The sequence below is a fragment of the Triturus cristatus genome, chromosome 1_2 (assembly GCF_964204655.1).
Source record: "Triturus cristatus chromosome 1_2, aTriCri1.1, whole genome shotgun sequence".
NCBI classification, from domain to species: Eukaryota; Metazoa; Chordata; class Amphibia; order Caudata; family Salamandridae; genus Triturus; species Triturus cristatus.
The window spans coordinates 199,133,298-199,156,986 of record NC_140580.1 but is presented as its reverse complement, the minus strand read 5'-3'; positions in this window follow the sequence as shown (position 1 = coordinate 199,156,986).

Sequence of the window (23,689 nt, the reverse complement as noted above, 5' to 3'; positions counted from 1 at the left end):
TACTTCAGCATGCTTCAGGGACTGTAGACCGCCAGAAAGGTGACACAGGCAATGAGAGAAACAGGAGATTGACAGAGAGGGGCGTGTCCAGTGCCTCATTTGTATATTGCACGCATTCCTTCCTTGATGCCTTAGCAATCACTGATTAAAGGCAGGCAATGCTATGGATTTTGTATAGGTCACATTCCGCTATTCATTTGACTTTTTTTGCGTTGTTAGCTGTTGGGAGGGCCTCGGTATGTGATATGAAGCTGAGTCATTCTGTAATGATGTGTTGTGGGCATTGTGTTCTGACCTGTATTTGATTAGATAGCAATTAATGCATAATGAACTATCTGTTGTGATTTTGATTCAAGAGAGGTCTGCAGGAGAACGTTACCAAATTTCTCATGATTTTTTAGGATTCTCACATAAGTATTTCCTGTGTAATTACAGGTAGTCTAGTCCTGGTGTTACTGGTTGTGTGGTATCTCTTATTGGCTTTATGGGTGCATGTGAGATGTTCTATCTGAAACTTGTCTTGAATGTTTGTATGATGTTATTTTACTGATATTTCTTGTCAGGAATGTCATAATCAGTTTGTGAGCCCACACAGGAAAAGTGGTTCCCAGAAGGCACGTCTAGTTCAAGATAGCAATTTGTTGATGTGTTGAATGTATTCAGAAGAGTCTGTCTAATGTGTACTGTGTGACAGTCAGTATGCTTGTTTCATATAGGAAAGTGTTTTGCATTTTTTTTTACTTGAATTGATAGCCATGACTTAATCTTTGTTGAAGGACAATGTGGTGCTTTGTGTGGTACACTAAAAGTGTGTAATTGCTAGGCCAGGTAATCCACATGGTGGCAGGACAAATACCAATGCAACCTTTTCAATTCTAGGGATAATACCCATTGTTGCGCATTGACACAAAATTAGTATCAATTAGAGCAACAATCAAAGTTAGTGACATGAGCAGAATCTGTTTATGCTTTGAGAGGAACTCTACTCCCTAGGGGCTTAAGGTGGACAATATTATTAATGGACATGCAACCCAAGTCCAGCTTTTGATCCCAAATGTTTCCAAAGGCAAACAATCTCCAGTTAGTAAAGAATCAGGTGGTGCCTGGAGGCTCCCCCAAGGCTTGAACCATGCTCACACCAAAGTGACATAAAAAGGTTGGCAGGTTAGGGACGAGTCCTGCCTTTTATCACTCTACTGTCCTCACCAATTTATACAAACTCACTGTTCAATTCAAACTCACTGTTCAATTTCAAATTTAGTAGGGAATGACATTTCAGGTGCGAGAATTTTGTTTCAGCAAATGTGAGGGCAAATTAAGCCATCCTAGTTTTCATCAGTTTGACCAAGGCCTTGGGATGGTACATTTGTGGTACAAGGCTCATTCTGGTTCATGGAGAGATTTAATCTGTGAGATCTGGGGGGAAAAATTGGGCTTTCAGGGAATAGTGGGTGTAGGTGGCTATCTCCACCCCTTGCACACCCACAGACATGTTCATTCAAATCCCTATAGCTGCTCTATCTATTTCCCTCTTGCCCTTCTACTCACTAGCAAAAGAGGCTTTTTATCAAGACAACAGCACTCAGATTGCTAGACCTGTCACGTTAGGGTGGTCTTCCCCTAAACCTTTTACCTTACTCCTTCATTTTTGCTCATCTTGTTTTTGTTGGCCATAGGACTCTGTGCACTTTACAACTGTTAACCAGCGCAAAAGTGTGGGTGCTCACTCCCTAAAACATGGTAGCATTTGCTTACACCGCTTTGGCACCTCTAATTTACTTGTAAAGACCTAGAACAGTGGTACTACATGTGCCCAGGGTCCTGCACAATCCAGAGTGCAGGGTGCAATGTATGTAAGAGGCAGGACATGCACTTTTAAGTTTTACATATCCTGATAGTGAAAAACTCTCAAATTCATTTTTACTACTGCAAGGCCTAGCTCTCCCATAGCATAACATTGGGGTTACCAAATTACATTTTATAAGTGTAATTCCCAATTGTGAAGAGATAGACTTTTCAAGTTTGGTGTCTCTGGCATCTCAATTTAAAATCCACACTTACGGAGAAGTCACATTTTAAATTGCTATTCTGAAAAGGCCACATTTAGAAAATTGGCATTTTCTTACTTTATGATAAATATCAAAGGGAGAGAGAAGAAAGGTACTGGAGTCAGTTCACTTCCCCGGGTATAATATGCCTTGGGTGGGGCCCGATGATGAAGCATGTCACCAACTAGGTTGGTGAGTGAGGGCCTTCTAAAAACCAAAATGTGTTTTCCATAGAACAAACATACACTAGGAGCACCCACCCCATAGCTAGTTCTCCTTGATACATACATTTTCTTACTTTAGCCATTTGGGGACTGCTGCTTGACTCAGATACACATCTGGGAAGGGTGATAGCTGGGCTTTGTGTATTCCCCCTGGACAGCCACACACAATGGGAGCTTAGGTGTGTCTTGACGGGCCATTCAGGCAGGATGGGAGGTAGGAACTGGACCCAGCCTCACTTACACCTGAATAGCCTGTCCTGCCCCCACACAAAGAGCTGCATACACCCCTGTAGTAGGGTGACCATCTGACTGTAATTTTCACTGACAGTCTGTAAATTTACCAAAATGTCCATTGTTCATGATTGATGTCTTTATGAACAGCATTTGTCCGTTATTTTAGCATTTCAGCTAAAGTGACACAATCGCTATTTGTCAGCCGCAATGGAAGGAGTCTCCTGTTGTTTTCCAGAGGGAGGGGCAAATAGCTAAAAAAAAGAAATCATTCTTACCAGGGTGTCCACTTCCTCAAAGAAATGCAAATTTGTGCAATTAGTTAATCAGCAAATATAAAGGCTGCCTTGGAGCTGGTTTAGGTGTGAATTGATGGAGTCACTTGGAGCTTCCCGAAGACAAAGATATCTCTTTTTAAGAGCTACTTTAGGAGTGTTCCAAGCTGAGCTGTGGAGTGTGTGCTTTTAATGGACAGTTATAAAAAATATTTGCAGTAGACATATCTGTATAATATTGAAATCAATACTTTAGAAGCACTTTTTATCTTTAACATAAATTAATATGTGCATTTTTTTATCAGCCTTGATTATACAGTGTGTAATGCACATCTAAAATCATGACTTAAACGCAGTGCTTTCAGGGACCTTTTGTCCCTAAAAATACACATTGCTTTTTCCTGCTGCACCAAAACAGGATTCAATTTCATGGGCCTCTAGTTGAACACATAGACATCTGTAGAGATCGCATTAACCAATTAGATTTACGGCTGGATGAACGGCAAGAGAACTGAGGCTCTGTACTCAATAGATAAAAAATTACAGATGCTACGGGGGATTCCCAGCATGTATTTTGGATACTTTTCTTATGGATGATCACTCCATCGATATTGGAAAAACTCATATTTCTAAACGTGGAATTCTATGCATTTATTCCTTGTGACTCATAAGACGCTACGGATATTGTTGGCATGTGCCGTAAGGAGGATCTCTCCATCGATATTGGAACAACTAAAATTCCAACCCTGATGAAGTCTACATCAGACGAAACGCGTTGGCTGGGCTGATGCATGTATTCTTGCACATGACTGTGAAAAGAAAAAGAAAAAAACTGAATACAAGAACTTTCAAGACTCCTGTCTTCATATTTTCTGGAATTATATGAATTGAAAGATTCTGATTGTACTTAACAACTGAATTATAGAGATGTTTATGCTCCTTGATATTATCGCTTTTATTGGAGGAGGAACTAGTTTCTCTTATATGTGACTTCTTAGTAGTGGGGTCACGTCAAGTTTGAGCATTATTCAATATTGGACATTTTGAGGATAAACTATACTGGTGCAGCCAATACTGCCTACACTACTGACCATATAACTTCTTTAACCAATTAGAGGATCCATAACATAAAATAGTGCATTTCCCACTGATTAGTTTAACTTTCATTTATTTTTCAGTTAAGGCATGCATTACTTTATATGTTGTAAGTTGATCGTGAAAAATCAACAAAATAGTTACAGAATATTTTGTTCCTTTTTGCCACACTTTTGATTTCGCTCTGCGTTCCCTGGCCCTGTCCCTATTGCAATATCAATACTTTTTTTAAGGCACTTCAACCACTGCATTGAATAACTTAGAGGTTGGCGAGCCCACAAATTTACAAGGAGAGCCAAGCCAATGGTCTGGCTCGAATCTTAGAGTCTGTGCATGAGCTAAGCCCTGATATGTTTGCTATGTAAATCGTAAAAAAACAATTCACATAAAATATGGTGAATTTGCTTCAAAATTCAAAAGAAGTGTATTTTTTAATGTGAAATATTGATGTTAATATGTCACATTATAGTCTAGCAATTCAAATACAATAGGTTTTTGTACAACTCATGTATTTGAAAGTGATTTCATATGTATTAGTAAAGAAAAGAGAGGTTTGGTGAAGTAAAATATTTGCCTAAGATCAGACAATTGAAGCGGAAAGCTGCAATTTATCCACATTTCTCATTTAACTTTGTACAAATCATCTAGGAAATGGATATGTATTTATCTTTCCTTATGATAAGGCTTTAGTTTTACTTCTTTATGCATTTTGCATATAGTGTGATGTCGACCCAAAAGAATTAGAGCACTTTACATGAGCATCAATTACATTACACAAGGCCACATCCATTGTAAATAGGCATGGGGAGATTAAGTGGTTTGTCGAGATTCACAGGATGTTGAGCTGAAGCCGAGACTCAAACCCAATTCCCCAGTTCCAAAGTCGACAGCCCTGACCCTAACGCTACATCCTGGGTAGATGGAAGGAGGCAAGCAGAAGCCACATGTAAGCAAGGCTCATTATGTGCTCAAGGTTCCAACAGGACCTCAAGCTCATCAAGAGCCAGGCTTCAGGCCCGAGCCTGGCTCAAGCTTTCAGTGACTTGTCCATCTCTGGGATAGCTATAAAATGTCTAAAAAGCCAGTGATGTTAGCATATGGTGTCCTGCATTCCCTACTTTCCTTATGGACCTTATTTTTTATCATTGTGTCAGAATAACCTGCTATCTGCATTAATTTAGCACAGTGTAGTAGTCATCTTCCAGAAAAGTAAAATAACACTGTATTTCTGGTTTTAAAAGTAATTGAGGAAAAACAAAATAATCAAGGCAGTGGAGTAGGTGCACTGTGTGTTACTAGGAAGCCTGAGTTCAAATCCCAGATTCCCTGCATGACTAAATTATGTGATCTAAGTCATAAATAATTTGCTTCATGTGTCTAATTTACTTCATAGAAAACATCTGAGAGCACTTTCAAGTAATTCAGTTTAAGATGGACTGTACAAAAATCTCACTTGCCTGTTTTATTAGCCTGTTATGTTCCACCATCACTAACAATAATATTGGCCATGATATAAAGGACACTAGATGATTTGATAACTTTGTTCTCTTCTGGTGTTTTCAAGAGGTAGGTTTAATGAATGTTTTAAAGTGCATATCTAGAATCCTCACTTCAAATAAATGTCAATGCAATGTTGTTATATAATGTAGTAAATTGAAACACTGCCATATTTTAGCATGATAGTAGTCAGGTATGAGCAGTAGATTCCATCGTACAATTACAGAAGAACAGTGCTGGTCAATTTATGAAGAGTTAGCACACAATTGTTTTATTTTTCTGATTACCAAATTGGCTCACAAAAAACTGTCCATCTCCACAGCCCTGCCCAGTTGCTGCTGCCTTAACTATCAGGGTAGGGAAGCAGAACAATCAACCCTGTGGTGCTTAGAAGAAAGTATTCTAGTGGGGACATCATGACAGTGTGTTGGGGATAGGTGCCCTTAGACCTCTGCCTTGAGTAGTTGCTTGGATGTGGCATAAACAACTAGCATATAGAAGAGGAGAGTGTATGTGTCAGGCAGTAGATTACAAAGGGAGAGTATCATCCTTGGTGCAATCTTTAAAGCCCTCCATCAAAATATCCCACACTTGAGCAATAAAATATTTTCCCAGACCTGCACATTCCTCCCTATGTTACAGAGTGCTTTCAGACTGAAACCAAGAGAGCGAGAACTTGTTCCAACTTACGCAGTGCTTAATTTGAGCAGGGGCTTTCCGGTGCTGAGCACCGGCACTTAAATGGTTTCCGGTGCTCGGCACTGGCACCTAATTGTCATCAACCATACCTAGAACAGTCTACCACATGGTGGCACTGCTCATCTAATTTATAAATGAGCAGAAAAACGGTTGTTTAGGAATACAATATACATTAAAATGGCTAATACCTGACTCCCCAGCCATTCCTTTAGCTTTGGGGACCTTGAATAACCTGAACTGTTGCATTTACATGCAAGAGAGATGATTAGTTGTGGTTTTGGCAGCTGTGACAAGGGCGATGGGTGGTGCAAGCTGCAGTGGCCTCCCAGTCAGAGCCCTGGCACTTCATATTTTACAAATTAAGCACTGAACTTACAATAGTCGGAGGAAGTGAATCCTTCCAGTGCAGTGTAATATTGTGTTTTGTTGAAGGAAGAGCCAGGTCGAGGAACTTGATGGAAAGTTTCTCGAACTTAGGGTGGAGAATACGCCCAATGGCACTACTTCACATGAATTAACTGGTACATGTCTCATTGTGTGCGGCGCCACTTCGTGAACTCTCTTTCGGTATGAAATGAGTGTGGGGCAAGACCAAAACATATGAAGCAGATCTGCATCTAATTGTATACAGTGAGGACATGCAGCTGTGGCTCCCAGGTATATTTTGTCAATTCTGCCAAGTGAAAGGTAGACTTAGTTCAGAATATTAAATGGAGTATACTTAAAACCGGAGCCGCTGAATACCTTGTGGGGATAATCTAATATTATAGCCCAGTCCTCATTGTGCAGAGGTTCGGCCATGTCAGTCTCCCAGTTAGAATGAAGAGAAGCCCTGAAGTGGTTCCCATGTTGCAAGAAAGTTCTGTGCACCTATCTTATCCGTTTGCTGCCAGTCCCTATAGTGTAGAGCATCTGGTACACCTCATATGGGGTTGGTGCTTGGTGACGGACATGAAAAATGTCATTCAATGATTGTTTAAGGTGTAAGTAAGAAATAAAATGACTGAGGTAAACACTGGAATCTGCCATATGGGCCTGGAAATTTTGTAGCTCGTTGTCAACAAACAAATCCCCCAATTTTGAGTGAGAGACCTGCAGCAAGACACTGACTGAGTTGCCCTGAGCAAAGCCGACCTGTGTGAGTGGGAAGGCCTATCATAGGTATTGCAGGGGCATTGGATTTCTTCATTTTAGTGAAGTTATTGCTTCTATTAAGAAAGAGAAAGCCTTGTGGAATAACCCCGGGTAGGGGTAGGAAACAATGAGTAGTGTAGTAAGCCCTCCTTCAAGTCTTTACTAGCAAGCCATATCATGCAGGGTGGAGGGGCAGGCAGCCAGAAAAACACCTATTGGAACTGTGCATCTAAATAATAGTGTTCTGAATCCAGTAGGGCTAATGAACCCACAGTCCGGTGACTGCGGTTGCATTAGCCCTTCTGTACTTAAAACACCCTCAAACTGGAAAGAGCTACTGTGTGTCGCCTGGCCCTCAAATCTTACATGGGACATGTTGAGGTGACTGAAGAAGGATTGATGGATTAGCAGGTGAAGGTTTGCAACATAATAGAACCACTGGTTTAACACCACCATCTTCACCAGTGGCAGGCAGCCCATTACTGAAAGCGGAAAAAAAGGCCAAAAAGCAAACTGGGCCCAGAGGGACCATGTCGCTCTGCTCAGATTTCCATCCTCCAAATCAGTTGAGGAATGGTAGGTATTAATCCATAGGTATCGAAAGGTAAATTATTCCCTTCTTCATTCTGGGGTCTAATTGTATATAAAGGGCAAACACTGTCATATGTTAAAAAACCAGTTCTTACATTCTAAAAACTTTATCATGTTCTTACATTTGGCTTGTGTAATTTACATCCCAAATATTATGAAGATTATGCATGTACATTGGCACTTAGGGATGAGCCAGATCGCTGGTTTAGTCTTGGCTCAACTGCAGAGTAATTTTCAAATATGGACAGAGAGGGCAATTGCCCAGGACACCATCTTCGAAGGGGTCTTGCCCCTGCTCACCCTTCATAAGCACGACCAGTGGGCCATTGCACCAGAAGAGTTTACCAGGGGGGGTGGGTGCTGCTACTTCAACCACTTGACCGTGCAACTTCTGTTTCTGTCATCTCTACTAAGAAAAACCCCCAGGTACACAATACTTTCCAATACTAATGGCAGGACCAACTTGTCTGATTTTAGGAATTATGACACCTTCCCTTCTCCTCCTTAATTGTCCAGTTCTTAGCAACAACACTTTGAATCAGTTGTTGGATCTACCATCTGAACTCAATTTCATTAATCTCTTTAATTCTCTTTGTTTGGTGGTCAGGGCTCTCAGTTCTGAGATAAATGCATAGTACCAGACACACACTCTACTGTTGTGAGGCTACAGACAAGTTGTGGGTACCTCACATCCTGACAATAGGTGTGAGGCTCTCGCCCAAACCACCTGCTCGGCCTCAAAACCTTTTTTAGGTTTAACGTCCACAGGAGGTAGAGGTGAGGCAGATGTTTTTGTTCAACATATCTATACCAGCAGGTGGTCACTCACCTTAATGTTTCTCAAACTGTTTGGCATGGATTTTGCAATGTTTAGAAGCATAATCAAAATATTGCTGTTGCTTTCTCTTCAAGAAAGACAGGATAGACTTGGGTAGAGTTGATGCCCTTGACACCATGTTCAAGGGCATTAATTTACTATTTAACAAGGACAAAATGGGCCACCTGAATGTTGCATACTCAGAAACAATCACATAAAGACCACAGTAAATAAATAGTGCTGTGCAGAAAACAGCTAAGAAAGGCACTGATGAAGTAGGGGGTATAGCCTTTCCTTGGATGTGTCTGTGAAATTGATCTTTTGTCCTGAATTTTGACTATTTTCCCTGAATGTTTCTTGTGAATGTCGAGCCTTTATCGTGAAGTTGTTACAGTCCTGTCCAGAATCTGCCTCCATGCCAGGTGGTCACCCTACCCTGTAGTGAGGCTGGAGGTAGGGCAGGAAAGGAGGACCTCTGTGCACTTCAAAGAACTGTCTGACATCTCCCCCACTTCAAAGGCACACTGGGTATGTATACTGGACCTCTGACACCATCACTTCAGTACACTTCTGGACATGTGGATACTTTGCCAGGCGGAAGGGCTGCTGTGCTACTGAAAGGACTGTCACTCTGCGGGACTGCCACTCTAAAGGAGCTGCTGCTTTGTTGTGCTGGCCTGCTGTCTGCTGCCCCCTTGCCTGGAGAGGAAGAACCGGACCTGGAACCCATCTGGAACGCAGGACCTCAGAGAGACTCAAAGGGCTAGTCTGCTGGCCTCCTGATCTGAGCCTCAATAACATGCCAGGCTCCTTACAACTCCTAGACCTGTCTTCAATGAGCTACTTTCTCCCAAGTGGTGCCTTTCAGGTCCTGGGCTCTTAAAGTCAAGCTTTTGGGATCTTCACAGACATGAATGGGCCTGTTTGCTCAAAACCACGCCGTTTGCACTAAAAATCAACGTGATCTGCCACAAGTTTGTCTCTTTGCACAGCACGCACCATCCGCCAGTGTGGATCATCACTGAGAGACTCTATCTCGCCGTACATGACCCCTGGCCTGCTCTTGGCTCAATGGCGAACACAAGTCAGCAAGACTCTCCTTCTCCCGTTGAACGTTTTGCTCGTGAATGGAACTCTTGGCACAAACCTTAAGAAGGTAAACCTTCAGCAAGACTAACCTGGGGCTCCATCGTGGTTGGCTTGAACTTTTGAAATTGAGCTGGTCCAGCGTGATAAGATATCCCTGGTTGGTGCTTTATGAGCTACTTTACACTTTATTCTTTAAAAATTAATAACTCTGCTTCTACTTTTTGGATTTTTGTCATTTTGATCTTGTTTTATTTACAAAATAAATTAAGTTCTATTGTCCTAACCCAGTGGGGAGTCTTTTTGTGTAGTGTTTTCACAGTTTTACTCTTTGAAGTGTTGCACTATTACCTTACACATTGCCTCTAAGTTAAGTCTGACTGCTCTGCACCAAGCTTCCAGAGGGTGAGCAGAGATTCATTTAGGCTTTGCCTAATACTTTCCCTGACAATGATAGTGGTTGCTGTTTGACTAACGTTTACACCCCAGTCAACCAACAGCCCAGTTTCTAACACGCTAGCTCCTCCTGAACATTTCTCAGGAGATAGCGCTAAGTTTAGTTTGTTCAAGGACCAGTTCCACTTACACTTCCTTCACAAACCAGCGGCTTTCCCTGATGATATCTTAAAAGTCCTGTTTGTTTTTTCAAGACTTGACACCACTTACCTGATCCTGTGGACCGGACTCTTTTGTGGCATCTACCTTCTGGTCTGATATCTTGAGTCGACGAAATAAAAGAGACAGTGATTACTTGCATGTCATGGTGAATTTCACATATTTGAGCTTGCCAGAAAAAATACCACTGCGACTGAAAATTGGATTTTTGTATTATGGTATACTGAGTTCTTTTTTAGAGATTTAGGTTAGAGCAGCAACAGAAGACATTCACAACGAAAAGGCCACAGCAATTAAGCCTTGAAGAGAAATACTAAGAGCACTCTGAAGGCAAGGTGTCCCTCTGAACTTTAAGAACTGGCAAGACATGATGAAAAGCCCGCAAAGAGGTAACTGATTTAAAAGGGAGCACACACTTGTATGGTTTTGTGTAGCTGTCGGCGGAACTTGCCGAGTTTTACTCCACAGAATTCTACAGAGTTACCTAAAATCTCTGCGAGATTCTGGGGAGTTCCAGTGAGCAACGGAAATTCGGTCTGTTGCGCTACTCACGCTAATTTTTAGCGCTGGGAGCTTGTCCTGCACTGAAAAATGAGTGCGAATGGCACCACGTGGCTTGCCAGAGGGCACTGCTTCTTTCTGCCACTCAAGTAGACTTTCTATTTGAGTGGCAGTGTGAGAAGCAACTGCCTCAAGGCAAGTGGTAGCAACCTGCTTCAACCGTCCACGTTTTGAAATCTTGCTGGGAGGCAGTCTAGCACTTGTTTGTTTTCACGCTCGCCAACTTAACTGAGTTTTTCCCAAACAGCATGCTCCAGGTGAAGCGTGGAATGGGCAAAACTCTGTGAGCTCTGCCAGAGGAGCGGAGCTTACCACCCACCCCTAGTTTTGTGCAACTAACCCTCAGGCTAACTCACTCCTTGTGTGTTTAGGGAATAACAAAATCACAGACCCTTGTTTGGGAGGGAGATACATGATTATCAGCCATGCTACTTACTGACAAACCACTACAGAAGTCATTAGGAGCCCCAACACTCCATCCCTCATAGAGATAAGATACACAACAGGGAAATGGGGATCAGGTGGAACCTAGTGGGAAAGGGTAATAGTTAGGGAGTAAACCTTTCCTCTACTTCCTCTTAACAGGAGGAATCCTCAGCTCCACTAAAGGTGCGACACCGACCCATTCACAGAAGAAGTCGTACATACAACTCTCTTCTGATTCTCTTTCCCAAACCACTTTCCCTTAGAGGCTGCCCTTTGTACACAATTGTCGGGCAGTGTGCATGGCGTCAGTCTTCGGGGGAATTTGTGGTCGCAGCTTCGCACCTGCAGACTCCTGGAAAAATTCAGGTTAGTGTTTTTCTGGTCCTGGAAGCACCATTATTGACTTTTTGCTAAATACCCTATGGAGTTAGTTACTGATAATGGGGCTCTACTGGTTTCAGGGGAGATTGAGAAATTACTGAATGGGTATGGCATACTTCATACCTGTACTTCTTTATATTATCCTAGAAGCAATGGTTTGATGGAGCGATTTAATTGTACACTGAAGGATCAAATACAGTAGGCATTAGTCAATAAGTTAAATTGGAATCACTTCATGAGTAAAATGTTATGGAGTATATGTTCTACACCCAATGAGACCCCTGGTGTTTCTCCTTTTGTCTTACTTGTGGGACATGTTCCAGGATCTATGTAGAACAGAGAATGGATGGGGCATGTCAATATTGATTCCTTAAAGTTAGACACGGTGGTAGACGTCAGGAAAATTGTAATGGGTTGATATTGTGGCACAACCAACAATGTGGTGGAAGTGAGTAAGGGTAGTTGGGTACAGGTAACAAAATCCTGTCATTTGTCCACCGGTGGATCAAGGTATTTTCCTTCAGTGTGTGTGGTCCGTCTGTGGCACCATGCTGCACATACTAGTGATGGACTTGCAGGGAACAAGGACAGACCTATTGTAATTCCAGATGACAAAGTGGATGTGGTACCTAGATTTTTGGGTGAGATTGATGATGGGGTATGTGAGGATGCATCTATTTCTCGTTCTAAATGATCCATCGATGCTAGGTGCTTGCCTAATCGATTTGATAATTTTAGAACTAGTTAATGATCACACTCTTGCATGGTACAAAGTTGATATATTTATGTGACATGGGTGCAGTATTTTTTTTAATTATTGCTAGTGTTTTAGTTGTTTAGATTTGTTAATCATTATGTCATTACTATAGTGTAATGCTTTTCATTGGTGTTCATTACAAAGGGGTGAGATATGTTGTGTTTGCAGCTTCTGTGGAATCTTGGAATGAGAGATTCCATGGAAGGCGGTTGATGGTGGGTAAAGAAAAGTGGAGGAGCTGGCGATAGCTGACCCAACACTTTCTGGCAGAAATTTTTTAATAAATCTTTCTACTTACATAATCTGCATCCAAGCTCCTTTTCAGGTTCCAAACCCAATGAAACAGATCCCTGTTAGATCTGGCCTCTTTTAGCATGGTTTCACCTGACTTTTTGCTTCTGACCCCCTGTTTTTGGCTCTGTGCTGAACTTAATTTTTGCTGGTTTTAGGACTTTGGGCACTTTACCATTGCTGACCAGTTTAAACTGCAAGTGTTCTGTGTCTAAAATGTAATGGCATTTGGTTTCTCCATGATTGGCATATTTGATTTACTGAGTTCCTAGTACAGTGCACTACATGTGCCCAGGGTCTGTAAATCAAATGCTACTAATGGGCCTGCAGCACTGATTGTGCCACCCACATGAGTAGCCCTTCAAATCTGTCTCAGGCCTGAGACTGCAGAGCCTGTGTGTACAGTTTTAAACTGCCATGTTGCCTGGCAAGATCAACTACTTTTAAAGACCTCGCTAAAAAGGCAGAACTGCAAAAGGCGCTGAGTGTCTGGTTACGAGCCAGGGATGCAGCTGTGCACCCAGTAGATGGGAATATAGTTGTGGAGGAGGAGGAGGAACCAAGCTTGCATCTGGAATGGCGGGAGGATCCAGCATTGCCTGTGGGGTGAGGAGCCAGCCTGAATGGAGAAAGAGCTCCCTCCAGAGGTTGCAGTAGTGTTTCATCTAAAAGCCTGCCTGCAGCAGAGTTAAAAGAGAGCAGGAAGAAAGAAAGCTTCAGCTGGAGCTGATAAATCTCAATGTGGATGTGAAGAAGCAAACATTGGTAATGGAGAAAGATAGTTGGGCCATGGAGGAATAGAAGATGATTTTAGCTCAAGAGGTGAGCTTGAAGGAGTAGGATTTAAAAGCAAACATGGCTAAATCCTGTAAAGATGGCGGCAGTAGTTATTCATTTCACTAAGAGGAGAAGGTACACATACTCAAAAGTCTAGAGTCTGATTATGGTGTGGGATCAGTGGTTTCAGGGCTCTCAGGTTGCTTTGCCGATGCACAGGATTCCTGAGAGAGATTGGGGGAAGGTTTGTGGAAGCATTTCACAGTTCAGGGGAGGGACACCTCATTGGCACTAAGAGATGAGGACAGGACAAGGTACCCCACCATGAAGGAGGCGTTGATCAGGAGATATGGGCAGACCCCAGAAATGAACAGGCAGAAGTTTAGGGCAAGTGAAAAATGTGGTCCTCAGACATGGATGACTGACCCCAGGAAGCTTGTTATGGAGGTAAGCCTCTGGCTCAGCACCAGGGTCCAGAAGAAGTTGTGTGTAGGAGACTCGGCCAAGGGTGGGCAGGGTCCCCAACAGAAGAAGGAGGGGGGGGGGACAAAAATAAAATGAAGGAGTTCTCTAAGGGGAACCAAACTAGTTCCCAGGGTAAGGATTGCCAACCCCCTGTTGAGAATAAAAGTTGGTTCCCATCAGGACACCCTGCAGGGAAGGAGCCCCTGAAGCATTTTACATGTAATCAGGAAAAGCTCATCAAGGGGGATCCCAAGTGTTCCAAGCGGGCACAAACCCCCACTGGTGGCCACTCACTGGGGGTGGCAAGTGTAGCGCTTCGGGAGGAGTTGGCCCCTGTCAGTGGTGGGGAGCCAGCTGAGTGAATCACAGTTTCCCTTGGTGACAGCGAGATGTTCCAGAGAACCCTCCTTCCTGACAATACTAGGAAGTACTGGCAGTGGGTGACCATCAATGTGAGGAGAGTAGAGGCTATGACAGACACCGGAGCCAGCATGACAACCATCAGGTGTCATCTGGTGTCTTCAGAGCAGGTTGTCTCTAATGTGGTTCACCAAGTAGTTGTTGTAGACAAAAGAGGGGGGCCAATATTTGGTTGCTCAGGTTCCCTTTGAATGGGTGGGTCTCAGGTTCCTTGAGGTTAGCTTTGAGCCATCCATGCCTCTGGATTGCCTGCTGAGAAACAACCTTGAGCATACCACCTGAAAGGAGGTAGAGCTCAGGTCCCACTTGGGGATGGTGGGATTGCCTGTGTGGGTGTGCGTGATCACATAGTCCATGGCAGCATGTGAGGGTAGTCAGAGGACCTAGCCTGACATTGTGGCCCTGGTCTCTGCCAAGAAGGGGAAGGGCAAGGGGCACAGGAAACCTGCCTCTGAAATTACTATGGTCCGAGAGAAGGCTAGATTTGAGTGGGCTGCCCCAGAACCTACAGGAGAAGAGGTGGTAGAGCTGGGAAACCTGCCTGAGCTGATCCATTTGCAGCTGGAAGGAGGTCCCTACTCTTGTGGAGTTCCGCACAGTGCAGAAGGAGTGCCCTACTCTTGTGGGTCTTCTGAAGCAGACTAAGGCCCAGGCAGCTGGTGCCATCTCTGAAACGTACCTGATCTATTCGGAGAATGGTTGCTGAGCCTGGGGCAGCCCGTGTGCTGGTGGTACCCAAGCACTCCAGAGCCTTCCAACTGGGTCCGGCTCATTATGTACCTCTGGCAGGTCATTTAGGGCAGGACAAGACTTTGATAGACTTGTCATCCAATTCTGTTTGCCTCAAATGAGGGAGGCCTCAGAAGCATTGTGCCGGTTCTGTCCAACCTGCCAGGTAAGCATCAAATTGGGGGAGATGCAAGGCTCCCCTGGAACCTTTCCCTATTGTTAGCACCCCTTTCGAGCAGGTGGGCATGGACATCGTGGTGCTACTAGATCCCAAGACAGTCAACCAGGTTCATCCAGGTGTTAGTGGACCTGGCCAACCAGTACCCGGAAGCTATTCCTCTGAGGACAGTGACAGTGCCTGCTATGGCCATTCACACTGATGGGGAGCTTTACTTGTGTGTGTTTCCCCAAGGAGGTGGCATCTGACTGCTGCACCAACTTCATGTCCTTGTAGATGAAGGCCAAGTGGAAGGAATGTGGAGTTACTTACAAGTTCTCAGCTCCTTACCACTCCCAAACCAATGGTTTGGTTGAAAGGTTCGACCTTACACTCATAGACATAATTATGCGTCTCTCAGAACCCATGAGATGTAAGTTTCATGTCCTCGTGCCATGCCTTCTGTTACCTTACAGGATGGTGCAGCAGAAGGGGGATGGCTTCAGCCCTTTTGAACTTCTGTACTGGCACCCAGTGAGAGGACCTCTCAGTTTGGTGAAGAAGGGCTGGGAGGAAGCTCCCAGGAAGCCAACCTAGAATGTGTTCAGTTACATGGTGGTCTTCCAAAAACAGACAGTCCCCTTCCAGAAACTCGTCCAGGAGAATCTGGAGCTAGCCAGGAGGATATGAAACACTGGTATGACCAGAATTGCGCTCTGCTTGAGTTTCAGCCTGGTCAAAAGGTATGGCTGATGGTGCCAGTATAGTCCCATGCTCTGCAAGACCACTGGACTGACCCATTTGAGGTGAAGGAGCGCAAGAATGATGTCACCTACCTGGTGGACTTTCTGACTCCTAGGAACCCTTTGAGGGTCCTGCACATGAACCGCCTCAAGCCCCACTTTGAGAGGTCTGAGTGCTTTTGGTCATGGATGATGGGGTGGAAGAGGATTATGAACCTCTCCCTGACCTCCGGTCTCCCAAAGAGCAGGATGGGTGAGTGGAGGGTGTAGTTCTCTTCCGTACACTGACCCCAGAGCCGCAGAGAGACTGTCACCAGGTTCTGGGACAGTTTGCACTGCTGTTTTCACTCACCGCAGGAGTCCCCCATTGGTGCACTCATAGTATTGACACTGGTGATAGCCTTCCTGTTAAGCACAACTCTTACAGGTTGTCTGACTGAGGGAGGAACAGCAACAAAGAGGAAGTCTCTAAGATGCTGAGTTAGGGGTTATTGAGCTCTCCAATAACCCTTTGTCCAGTCCTGTGGCATTGGTCCCCAAGGCTGCTCTACCCGGTGTCACACCTGAACTCAAGTTCTGTGTAGACTAATGTGGGCTCAATGTGGTCGCTAAGACTGATGCGTAACCCATCCCCAGAGTCCATTGATCAGCTTGGAGCTGCCAAGTTCCTCAGCATGTTTGATTTAATACCTGGGCACTGGTAGGTTGCCTTGACTGAGGAGGCACAAGACGAGTCAGCATTCTCAAAGCCAGAAGGGCACTACCAGTTTCGGGTTATGACTTTTGGATTGAAGAACGTCCCTGCAACCTTCTAGAGGTTGATCAACCAGGTTCTGGCTGGGTTGGAGAAATTCAGTGGTGCCTACCTGGCTAACAATGCAGTCTTCAGCTCCAGTTGGGAGGACCATTTGCCCCACTTGAGAAAAGTATTGAAGGACCTGCAGAGCTCAGGCCTCACTATCAAGGCCAGTAAGTTGGGCAGGGTTCTGTGGTCTACTTGGGATACCAAGTAGGGGGCAGCAAGGTAACAAAGATTGATACCATTCTGGCTTGGTCACCCCACAAGCACCCAGACAGAGGTGAGAGCCTTCTTAGGCCTCACCAGTTACTAGAGGAGATTTGTTAAGGGATACAGCACCATTGTTATCCCTTGACACAGGTGACTTCCAAGAAGCAGCCATGTTAGGTAATCTGGACAGAGGCCTGTCAGACTGCTTTTGATGCCCTGAAGGAGGCCATGTGAACTGCACCCGTGCTCACTGCTCCTGATTTCTCCAAGGAATTTTTGGTGCAGACTGATACCTCAGAGCATGGCGTGGGGGATATGCTCTCAAAGCTAAATGAAGAGAGCCTAGATCAACCTGTAGACTTCATCAGTAGGAGGTTAGTTCACAGGGAACAGAGGTGGAGCGCAATAGACAGGGAGGCTTTTGCTGGGCGCTGAAGAAGCTGAGACCCTAGTTGTTTAGGACTCACTTCTGGGTTCAGATAGACTACAGGCCCCTCAGATGGTTAATCCAGATGAGAGCTGAGAACCCTATACTGTTGAGGTGGTCCATCTCCCTACAGGGATTGGACTTTACGGTGGAACACCATCCTGGAACACAACACACCAAGGCTGATGGTCTTTCCAGGTTCTTCCACCTTAGTGAAGAGAAGTCCCACAAGGTTGGGTAGTTCTCTTCACTTTCTGCTGGGGAGGGGGCATGTTAAACTTGACATTTTCCGGTGTGGTTGTCCCTGTCTTTTTGCTTCTGGTCTTCTGTTTTTGACTGAGTGCTGAACTTCGTTTTTGCTGGTATTAGGACTCTGGGATCTTTACCACTACTGACCCGTGCTAAAATGCATGTGCTCTAATTCAAAATGTAATGGCATTTGGTGTCTTCATGACTGGCATATTTGATTTACTAATAAGTGACTAGAACAGTGTGCCACATCTGCCCAGGGCCTATAAATCAACTGCTACTAGTAGGCCTGCAGCACTGATTGTGCCACTCACATGAGTAGCCCTTCAAACCTGTCTCGGGCCTGCCTCTGAAGAGCCTGTGTGTGCCAGTTTTAAACTGCCATGTCAGCCTGGCAAGTTCACCTACTTGCCAGGCCCAAACCTTTCCTTTTACTCCAAGTAAAGTACCCCTAAGGAATGCCCTAGGTAGCCCCATGGTTAGGGTGCAGTGTATTTAGAAGGTATGACGTGTAAGTTTGGGTTCTATATGTCCTGGTAGTGACAAACTGCTACATTTATTTTTCACTACAGCAAGGCCTCTCTCTTTCATAGGTTAGCATTTGGAGCTGCTTTGTAACACTTGTGCATCTTCCAATTGGGAGCAGATAGAAAATTGGAGTTTGGTGTCTCTGGACTCACACTTTATGAACACATCTTTTCGTGAATTTGTTTTTTAAATTTCAGGTATGAAAATGCCACTTTTAAAAAGTTGGCATTTTCTTACTTTAAACATTCTGTACCTCTGCCTGTCCATAGAATACGGTGAACAACCTTTACAACGCAACTGTTACAATGCACTACACTTACAAAGAAATTTTTACAACGCAACATCCACTACAACGCATTCCATTACATCGCATGACACTACAACGCATGTTTATAAACTACCTTTACAACGCATTCCATTACATCGCATACTACCTTTACAACGCATACCATTACAACGCAATCCAACACTTACCCTACTGTTGCACCCCCTGGAGTTAGAATAGTAATTTTTACCCCTATACTATCCGTTGTAATGGTATGCGTTGTAAAGGTAGTATGCGATGTAATGGAATGCGTTGTAAAGGTAGTTTTTAAACATGCGTTGTAGTGTCATGCTATGTAATGGAATGCGTTGTAGTGGATGTTGCGTTGTAAAAAATGCGTTGTAAGTGCATGCGTTGTAAAAGTGTGCATTGTAACGACATACATCCATAGAATACACATCTGGGTTGGATGACAGTTGGGCTTTGTGAATTCACTCTAGACAGTCACACACAAAGAGAGCTGTGATGTGTCCTGCATATCCTCATGGCCCATCACCAGGCTCATTGGTCTCCCTGAGCTAGAGTGGAGAGACCAATTGACACTTCTGAACGGAGGATATTCTACCAAAAGAAGAGCTGTTGTGCTGTTAGGAGGTAATTTCACTTTCCTGTGTTGGCCAGGCTGCATGATGCTTGTTGCCTGGCAGTGAGAGGACTGGACTTTACCCTCTGCAACCTGCTTTCTGAAGGTACTCAAAGGGTTGACTGAGCTTGTCTCCAGTTGCTGAAGTCTCAGGGACATCAAAGACTTCACCTGCATCTTGCAAACAGCACCTGGGCTCCTCTGCTGTGAGTCCTGACCTGCCAAGTTGTGCCCAACCCAGTCCTGGGCCCTTGGAGGTGAATTAGGTGCTACAATCCCAAAAACAATCGATGCCGAGCGTCAGTCGGAACTAGTGCCTTTCTGCAAAATCAACGCATTATTGCTGCCTGCACCGAAGCTGTGGACACTGCTCGCCGGTTGTGCCACGCCACGACCTCTACTACAACGAAGCCCCAACCTTGCTCTAGCAGCGCTGAAGAACCTCAGCAATGGGAGTCTTAACACTACGCCCGAGGTGTTTGATGCCCAGTCTTGACTCCACTGCATCACCGGCCCTGTGTGACACCCGATCGACGCATCACCTTAGGACCAGCAATTCAACTTTGACTTTGAGGAATCGGCGCCCTACATTCTCGACACCGACGCTGCCTCAAAGCCATGTTGCCTTCTGGAACCGAGGTCTTGCCCCCACAACTGATGCATCACCTTCTCTGTGCAACGCATTGTCCCTGAACGGCAAAGCTTCAACGAGCTTGCACCACCTAAGGAACCGACACCTCATCTGCAACTGTGATGTCTCACCTACACTGTGCCAGGCCAGGTCTTGGTTTTTGACTCTGTGTACTTTGTTTCCGATGCTGTGTCTTTGGTTTTTGATGCCACCAAGGTAATAAAGCGTGACCAAATAGCCCCAATGGGAGCTATAGACTTCTAAGCAGTGCATGTTTTATTTAATTTTTAAAAATTGATATCTTGTCTTGTATATGTTGGATTTTTGTCATTGCGGTCTTGTTTTACTCAAATAAATATTGGCTATTTTTATAAACAGGTGCGGAGTACTTTTGTAACATTTTCACTGTCTTACTTTGTGTGTGTGTGCACAAACGATTAACACATTGCCTCTTTAGTTTAGCTTGACTACTCTGTGCCAAGCTACCAGAGGGTGAGCACAGGTAAACTTTGGTGTGTACTACCCTGACTAGAGTGTAGGTCCCTACATAGACAGGGTGCGTACCTCTGCCAACTAGAGACCCCCTTCCTAACAATCCCCCTGATCGCAGCCAGCACACAAGGATCAAACTTTCTATCTTATCCCTCTTCAAATGTTTACATTCACTCGGAGATAGATGCATTTCCGACAGTAAATCAATGGCAAGGTTTTGTGACCTCATAAAGAAGAGGATCTTTTATCTTAATGCAGTGTGTGAGACTGTTTATCTCGAGAAAGAGAGAGAATCGAGAGGGAGGCTGGATGCACAGCATGCGCACGTATTGCACCACAGTCTCACAGGCAGTGTACCGATAAGTGGTTACCTTAATCTCCATCCTTAAGAAGAAAAATACTGCAAAGTCTAAAGTCAGTTAATCAACAGGACGCTAAGGGAGGTGGGGTGGCCAATCATCAAACCCAGCTAGGGCACTAAAACACCCCAGGGAATGGTCAACCATATGCAGGAGCAGAATGGCCATTTCACCTCCTCCATAAAGCATAACTCAAGAGTCTTGGAATCCCTGGTGACAAAAGGGAGGTTACACAAGCAGCTGCACCACTCACCGGCCCAGCAGCTGTCATGCTGATCATGGGGACAGATGTGCCTAGTGAACCAGTATTGGGGGGTGTTAGACCTGGCATCTTTGGCGTGGTTTCCCCTGACTTTTTTGCCTCTACCTCCTGTATTTTTGATGCTGTGCTGGATTTCGTTTTTGCTGGTTTAGATGCTTTGGGCACTTTGCCACTGCTGATCAGTGTCAAAGTGCAAGTGCTCCCTAGGTAAATTGTTATTGTAATTGGTTATCCATGATTGGCATATTTGTGTTACCAGGAAGTCCCTAGTAAAGTGCACTGAGTGTGCCAGGGCTAGTGATTCAAATGCTACTAGTGGGCCTGCAGTACTGATTGTGCCACCCACGTGAGTAGCTCTAAAATGGTGTCTCGGGCCTGCCACCGCAGTGCCTGTGTGCAGTTGCTAACTGCCATGCTGGCTGGGCTAGTGCACCCACTTGCCAGTCCCTAAACCTTCCCTTTTCTGCATATTAGTTAGCCCTATTGAGGAAATATGAATTTTTATGATCGATTGTGTCCCCTATCTTAGACCCCAACGGCTCCATGTACATGCTACAAGTACATGTATGTTCCCTCCACTTCAAGCTATGAAGACGCAAATACAATTGTGTCCAACGTCCACATGTCCTCTTTCAGATCCGCCATGAATGGGTCGAATATTCCGTTCCTAAGTATGCCTTGCCACCGTCTTTATATGGTATACTTTTCACGTTCTTCAGCTCTGGCAAGGTAGGCCCTGAATTCTGCCATCGAGCTTTTCCTGCCTTCTGCCTCTGAATGCTCCAGCCTGGACCTGTATCTGTATCCATGACCTTTGTCTTACTTCCTGCGCGGCTAACGGTGCCTGGCCCGGCCTGTTGCCTGCCAAAACTGTATTCAGCCTTCAAGTTATCTGCTCCGCTCCTCGAGAAATGCATTCCTGTCTAGTAGTTTAGGTAAACATTCTTCCCGCTACAGAGCAAAGGGCCCGGCCTTACTATCTCCGTGCAAGTAATTCATGGCTACTGTTGCCATGGTAGGCCCATGCCCCCTCGCATCTCATGTAGACACGTAGACGCTTATACACGCACTAGTAGTTAGTATAGGATAGCCTCTGCCTGAGAGACCTTTCCTTCCAGATAATACAGTTCCTTAAACACAAGATATTAGATACGATTTGGGATTAGGTTGTTCTGACATCCCAGACTTCTGTCTCCTCATGTAGGGCTAAATGTCAAGTCCCCTTCACCCTCCAGTTACACGTCAATCACACGTCATGCTACTGTGCGCGCATCTCTGCCAAGTATTTCTGCTGACTTTGCAGGATTCACTTATGGATCCACCCACCTGTGTCATCATCATAATGACGTTTCTAGTGCACGCCTTCATGCACGCCTATTGTAACGCCTTTATTCATTACCTATGTGTATTCTTATCTCTCTTCTCAGCTGTCACGCCTTCTGCATATGTCTTTACTGTAATGCATTTACTATATATATGATAACCTGTCAATAAAGTATTGCTCTATCCCTTCCCGAACCTTCGTGGTGACGGAATACGATTGCCTGGTTCGAACCAATTCCTTTGTAAGGAATAAACCCATTTTAAAACCTCAAATACCACGGATTCTGCCTCTTATTTTTACTGAGTTATTCTTATTGAATTTTACCGCATAAATTAAGTACAGGTAATTAAAATTTACCACATAAATTGGCGCCCGAACAGGGACACCTCTCACACCCCACGCGCCGGAGGTGCGTTGCAGACCCGGTCTCCTGCCACAGCCGGACGGACAACTACGCGTACCCGCAGGATTTCCTGTATCTCCCTCAGGCCAACGGGGGTGACTGAGGCTGCGATCAACACCCAGACGAGGCGGTGAGGAGTGCGGAGGATCCCGACCAGAGCCTAGCTGATAGAGCAAGATCCGAGGTATACAGAGGCCCACCAGATTCCGAAGTCCGAAGTATCTAAGTCACGAGTCGAGTCCAGTCCAGTTTGGTCTAGTCCAGTCCAGACTTCCGAGGCCTTCTGTTCCGTTCCGTTCCGTGCTTCCCGGTGAGTACCGTTGCTGGGGACGCATCTAGACGTGCGCATTGGTTTGTGCCGGTCAAGACGGGTTTGGGTACACAGACCTGGTCTGCACTGTTTCAGCAGTGTATCTGTGCTGTTTAGCAGTACATCTAGTATTATGCAGTTAACTAGCTTTATTCTGATTATCATTGTTCGTTCTAAAATGTTTTAATATGTTTTAAATGTCGTGGTATGAGTGATTGTTCGATCTTCATTACTGTGTTTATTGTATTAATTGTGTTCAAGTCCGAGTAAGAATCAAGTAGCAAGGTTTAAGATGCCGTTATTTTCAAAATTAAGACAGATAAAAACTAGAAAAGGGATACTCGAAGAAGCCGTTCCCATTCCACCTAGGGACACTCCAGGGTACTTTATGTACCATAAACATGGCCTAGATGCCGTATTATATCTCGAATTGTGGGTAGACTACACCAAGGATTTAGCAGAGAATCAGAGATGGCCCGTTGCTGGGACATGGGATGCAGATTGCATCATGAGAGTAGAAGAAGTATTATGGAAAAAGAAAGCCAGACAGTCACAGAAAGATGCCATTGAATTATGGCGTAAAGAATCGCATAGACGCACAGAGAAAGCGCTCAGAAAAGAAGAGAAAAGTAGGGAGGATTCAGAAAAAGCCCGAGAAAATGTATTAATTGAGGAAGGTATCCGAGTAAAAGCAGAACAAGTAGACAGACAACGAAACACTCTTATGAATGGTATGTATCCTCTTCTGGCCGAGGGCTTACCTAAGGC